The sequence below is a fragment of the Cucumis melo genome, chromosome 12 (assembly GCF_025177605.1).
Source record: "Cucumis melo cultivar AY chromosome 12, USDA_Cmelo_AY_1.0, whole genome shotgun sequence".
NCBI lineage: Eukaryota > Viridiplantae > Streptophyta > Magnoliopsida > Cucurbitales > Cucurbitaceae > Cucumis > Cucumis melo.
This window is the reverse complement of record NC_066868.1, coordinates 18,897,288-18,903,287: the sequence shown is the minus strand read 5'-3', so window position 1 is coordinate 18,903,287 and position 6,000 is coordinate 18,897,288.

Sequence of the window (6,000 nt, the reverse complement as noted above, 5' to 3'; positions counted from 1 at the left end):
AGTTCATATGCATATCTTCTTTGGGTGGAAGAAATTGATGCTATATATTTGATCACTATCCCTACTGTGAAAAGAGAAACTTTGTGGAATTCATTTATCCTAAAAAAGTAGAAGAAGAGAAAGTCATGCAATGTATTCGTGGAAAGAAATCAAGTTTTTGATGACAAAGCGTTTTGTCCCCAAGAATTTCCACAAATTACGAGCTTCGACTCAAGGGAGCAAAAGTGTGAACAATTACTTTGAGAATTGTTATTACTACTTGAGGAGATGAACATATTTGCAGAAGAGGAAGCTACCATGGATCAATTCTACAATGGACTTAGTGAAGAGATTTTTGAGATGCATGCTTGTCAATCGTGAAGAAATTCGACCTTGTGAGATTTTGGTAGAGACAGTGTATTTTGCCATCAAGATAGAAAGATTACTCCAAATTAAAGGAAACCTTCGAGGTACACTAAATTTAAGCTCAACCCCAATGTCACCACATTAGTGTATAAAGTTAATTTATCTAATATTTGACCATTTTGATAAGGCAATAAGTAGTAAAGAGATGCTTAATATATAAATCAACACGAACCATTCACACAATCATCAAGACAATCCAAAAGCAAACAACCAATTGATGCATATTTAAATATCTTTTTCCAGATGTATTCATGCATAAATGAGTCCAAAACCCTTTTAATTAACCTAAACAAAAGTCAAAATAGATTTTAAGGACTCTCAATTTTTTTTCTCCTAGTTTACCAATAGTATGATGGAAATGCAACTTCTTAACCCAAAGTGACAATGACATGTAATTGGACACACAACTTCATTTCATGTAATTGGACATACCAACTTCATTTTTTTTCTTCTTTTATATATGTATATATATGTGTGTGTATATATATATTGTTACTTTTAACATCAGACAACTCTAACTGATCATAAAGGGAGTTCATTTATTATATTTTTTTTAAACAACTGGAAAAATTGGTTGGTTGTGTCCTAATGCATGGATCAGTACTAAATTGATGTTAAGAAGGCATTTTGGTGAGTGACAACAGACATATACATTAGATAAAGCTAATCTAACCATGCAAGACTTAGGATACAGTCAGGCAAAGGACTCAAGTGTGCATATGAGATGGAAGAGACATTTTAAAATGTACTTCAAAATCATACTTGTTTTCTTCATATATTGCCTCACACATGCATGATTCTAAGAGTGCATCATAGGCAAGTTATTGGGAGACCCTACAAGGTAAGCAACAAAGAGAAAGCACACAACATTATCTAAGCACGGTGCTTAAGGATCCTAAGCCAAAAATAAAGACACACAAGGAAAAATAATCATAAAGCACCTCTCCTGCAACTTAAAAGACACATTGTCACTTTCCAAAAGAAAACAAAAGCACCAACCCTTCATAAGAAAATCAAAATCGGGCAAAAAATGGTCAAAGACAAAAAATCTAACAAGGACACTTCATTAGGCTGCTCATTATTGTTTGACTCAAGTGGACTGGGACTCGTATGAGAAATTTCAAAAGCTCCAATCAGTTTAAGCCTCATGGAAAATAACGATTCTGAAATCACATTTGTCTCTCCAAATGCCTAACTAACCAAGAAGTGGCCCTATTACAAGCACTATTTTAATGAACAATGCTCTGTAGCTAGCTGTTATCTTCAAAGAGGTGTCCTACCACTGCTAATAGGGGCTCCTCTTGGTCTCGTTTTAGTCTTAATGACTCTTCCCAATAGGATTCCTAAGCTACTCAATCTCTATGTGATCTTTGAAGCTGAGATGGATGACCTATTCAGGACATTCTTAGAAGGAAGCATTTTCTCATCTAGACCAAATTCCACCCCTAGCACGTTTGCAGAGCTTGGTGATCAAGGATGGGTGCCCAAGACTACCATGAGTCGATCAAGGCCCAAAACATATGGCTAATAAAATGGAAAATGACCTTCCCACATCAATAGAGGACCCACTAGATAGATCATAAGAGCAACAACGTCCTCTCCTTTATAACGTCTGGGAGGTTGGTGACATGCATCAACCTAGCACACAAGAAAACATGTGAAATGTGGCTAGAGATAGTAAGGTGTGTCCCTTTTATGCTAACTGAAACCCACCTCTAAACACCCAATTGGCACCTAGTCCACACAGGGTTTTGGTGACTTGAATGAGATCCACCTCCCTTCTAATAAAACATATATACATATCATGATCCAAAATTAGGAAGACGAAACAGACGATTTATGAACTTAGGGCTCAAGGAAGCCAAACGACCCCAAATTGTACAAGAATCACTATCTTCATCCATTATTCTAATAGAATTTATCTAACAAAGCGTACAACAGCCTTCAAAGGCTACTAGACGAACACTGCCACTCATGTCCTTGTATACCAGTGGTGATGTGGGTGTAGAAACAGGCATATAAACTCAAACCCCATTCAGGTACAATCGCCCTATTCGAGAATGTCATAGTGAATATATCGAAGGTTTCCCTTGAGAAAACTTATGACGGTTATAGGTCAACCCACACACTTGCCCACTACTCAAAGCATCACCCTTTCCCTTACTTTTTTTAGGAGCCATAAATATGGAATTTGAACCTATAGGAAAAACTCTAGCCAACAGGAAGACAAACCTAATCTCACAAAACACAACCTAACAAAACTCATAAACACTTACTCCCAACATGCATTCAGAAAAAATCCTAACAACGAGATATTCAAATTCAATCTTTCACATATATGAAGTTCAATCATACAAATGAAATATGCACAAGAAAATCCAAGCAACAATCATAAATAAACCTCATAGACGAGCAATTAAAATGAGAAAATAAAAAAACCTTGGATTTTGGAGTAGGCTTCAAATGGAGAGAAAAAAACTCAAATTTTTGTCAAATGTGAAGAAAAACTCGTAAAACTAAAGCTTGAAAGATGTTAAAACTAGAATATGCGCAAGAGATTTTAAGGGAGAGGAGGAAGAAAAACAGAGTGTGAGAAGGGAGAGTAAAAAGAAGTTTGGTATTGACATTAATTTAGTGAAGGAGCATTTTAGTTTTGATGTTTGAGAAATTAATTTGAAGACCAACAAACTGATGTTCCATGCCTCATCTTAAAAACGATTGGATTACGTACATAGATAGATTAGAAATTCTCATTCATTCTTGATATTCAAACTTTATCAAATCTCATGCATTCTCTAGAATACATCACTTCATCACATAATTCCAATTCATAATAAGTCCAATTCATTTTTAAGTCATATACATTTGAAGGATTGACAAACATAAGAGAAATCATATAGTTCATGGTTTCAATATAAATTATGTTTAAGGATTCAAACTCATTTTAGAAATCCTTTTTCCGTTGAAAATACTTTATAAAAATGAATACTCACTCTTAACAATCGGCCAACTTCTTTGCTTAGGTCCTAAGCTAAGAATCTTCTTACAACTTCTTGCTGGTATTCAAGCATCCAAAAATTTCTGGAGTCTTGAAAAATTTCTTAATTGTATATCTTAACTCAACACGGTGTAAAAGAAATTTCAAAATGGTCAAACTTCATCTAATTTTGGGCCTCTCTGGTGACATTTTACATGTAGAACGATGACTTTTTTTGACGGCAAGAATGACCTAATCACAAACACCACGTGTCTCTGTCAAATCTTTATCTTAGATTTGGATTGGACGGTAAGGTCAAATCAATCGTCGACCAAATGTCATAGGCTACACTACTACTTCTTGGTGAAGTAAGCTTAAACGCCTAACAGCTCGTCGTGTTGCATCTCTCCTATAAATATTTTTTTATCGTGAATCTCATCACACAGGGAAAACTGCGATCTGGGTCTTGCAGCTTTTGAAATTAAGATTTTGATGCCTATGCGAAAGAAATCAGAATCAACGACGATTTGAAAAAAAATATTTTTAAGTAGGGTCATTTAAAGAATTGAAAATATCACATAAAGAATCAATTCAATTACAATAAGGATCTATGCAATAGACAAAATATAATTATACAAAAGAATTGGGTACAAGGAATTTCTACCTAAAACCTTCTCAAGAAAATTTACCCAACTATCTTAACAAAATTATGAGTAGTATATTGGAAGTTGTGGTCATGTTCCAAGGGAAATCTTGATAAGCACTTCAATCAAGAAATTGAAAAAGTGATTTCAAGAATCTAAAAGAAAGTAATAGTAAAGGGAGGGTGCTTGATTGTCACGAAGAAAAGGAACATGAAAAGAATTGGAAAAAATTTCAATCACTTTATAAAATTAGGAATTGAATTGCAAAAATGAAGCAAGAAATTCAAGAATTAAAAAACAAGTGTTTCTCTCAATTAAAAAGAATACGGAATTGGATGATTCACTTTTATTCTAATCATTGAAACAAAAAGTTATTTGCATTCAAATCGATCTTGATCCATCAATTGGGTCTTTTTAAAACCAAATATCCTAATGTAATGAACAATATAAAAGAAAAACATTCATACAAGTTCATGAAATGAAGTATTCATCTTAGTGGTTTCAACAAAATCAAAAATTGAATTGCAATAAGATTAAGAGTTTTAAATTAAAACTTTTCAAAGCGGGATAGCCACTATCTTTAAAAATATTCTTTGGGACATTTTCAAATTAAAAGTCAAGGATAAATTTAATAGAATGCTAAGTGATGCTAAAGAATGATCAAGCTTACTTTTAAAGAATCTTTTATTAAAAACAAAGAAAAGAAAAAAAAAACCCAAAATCAATCATGAATGCAAAGTTATATAAAGAATCTCATAGAATAAGTAAAATCACCTAATTTTTCCAAGAGTTACCTTAACCCATCATGAAAATTGAAAATGCAAAAGAGATTTAATGGAGAAAGGTAGACATTGTTGAAGCAAATCAAAGAGAATTTTATTGTGTAATTAAGAGAGTTTTTTACACTAATTTGGGAGAAATGTTGCTTATAAACTAAAAAAAGAGGATTATTATGAGTTTACGAAGTGATTTAGGCTTTTATAAGCCATAGAGTCGTTTTGGAAGCAAAATACAGTAGAAAATGTGCCTCTGATACGCTTTTAAAATTTGGAGCTCCGGAGAGCCTAATTTCAGCAAAATTACAAAATTGCCATTGAATTTGTTTTGGCTTGTTATGCTTGTAATTAGCTTCGATTTTAGCTTTTTTCATTGCATTGGATGTCCCACACACATCCTTAAACCTCACTATGCGGTATGTGATGTGACTTGAGAAGCTTTGGTGCTTCTAAGACAAAACGCCAAATCCTCACTTAAGTCTTTGAAGTTTGACTTAAATCGCCTAGTTCAACCTTAGTCTTTTTAAACTACTAAACACTTGAGGAAACACAATGCAGTGGAATAGTAACAAAACTTCTCTTTTATGAACTTAACACATGCGTTCTAAAATACATAAAACCTAAAACATATTTTCTTAATACATCAACTATATGAAATGAACTTAGAATGTCTTGCTCATCTTCCCAACACAATCGCCTTGCTTGCTCACCTCAACACATAACAACTTGCATTAACCTTTTTAACTTAGCCTTAACGCCTCATTACCTGGGGAAGGGAAACTTAAATTGTAAGTCGAATGCTTAGTAAGTGATGTTTTTAGAAATCCTTTTTGGAAAGACAATTCAACCAACACATTCATTTTCATAAACATAAGTGGGTTTCAAGGCCTCATTTTAATAAGGCACATAAAACATATACTAGTCTCTACTCATTCCTTTCCACAAAGAACAAGAACCATTCAGTTCACGTATAGACCATTGTGATGGTCGCATCATCATCAATATCTCTTGAGTGTTCCCTCGTTCATTTCTCGTTGCTCAGGCTGCTAACACAACTGCATTAGTCAGCTTCTTACCACCATGTGGTTTGCTCACACCATGGTTACCTTAACTCATTATTTACTCATAATTAACTAGCTTCTTAATAGAAATAAGATTAATGGTTTACCTCAACACAACATTCAATTATAAAATTTGA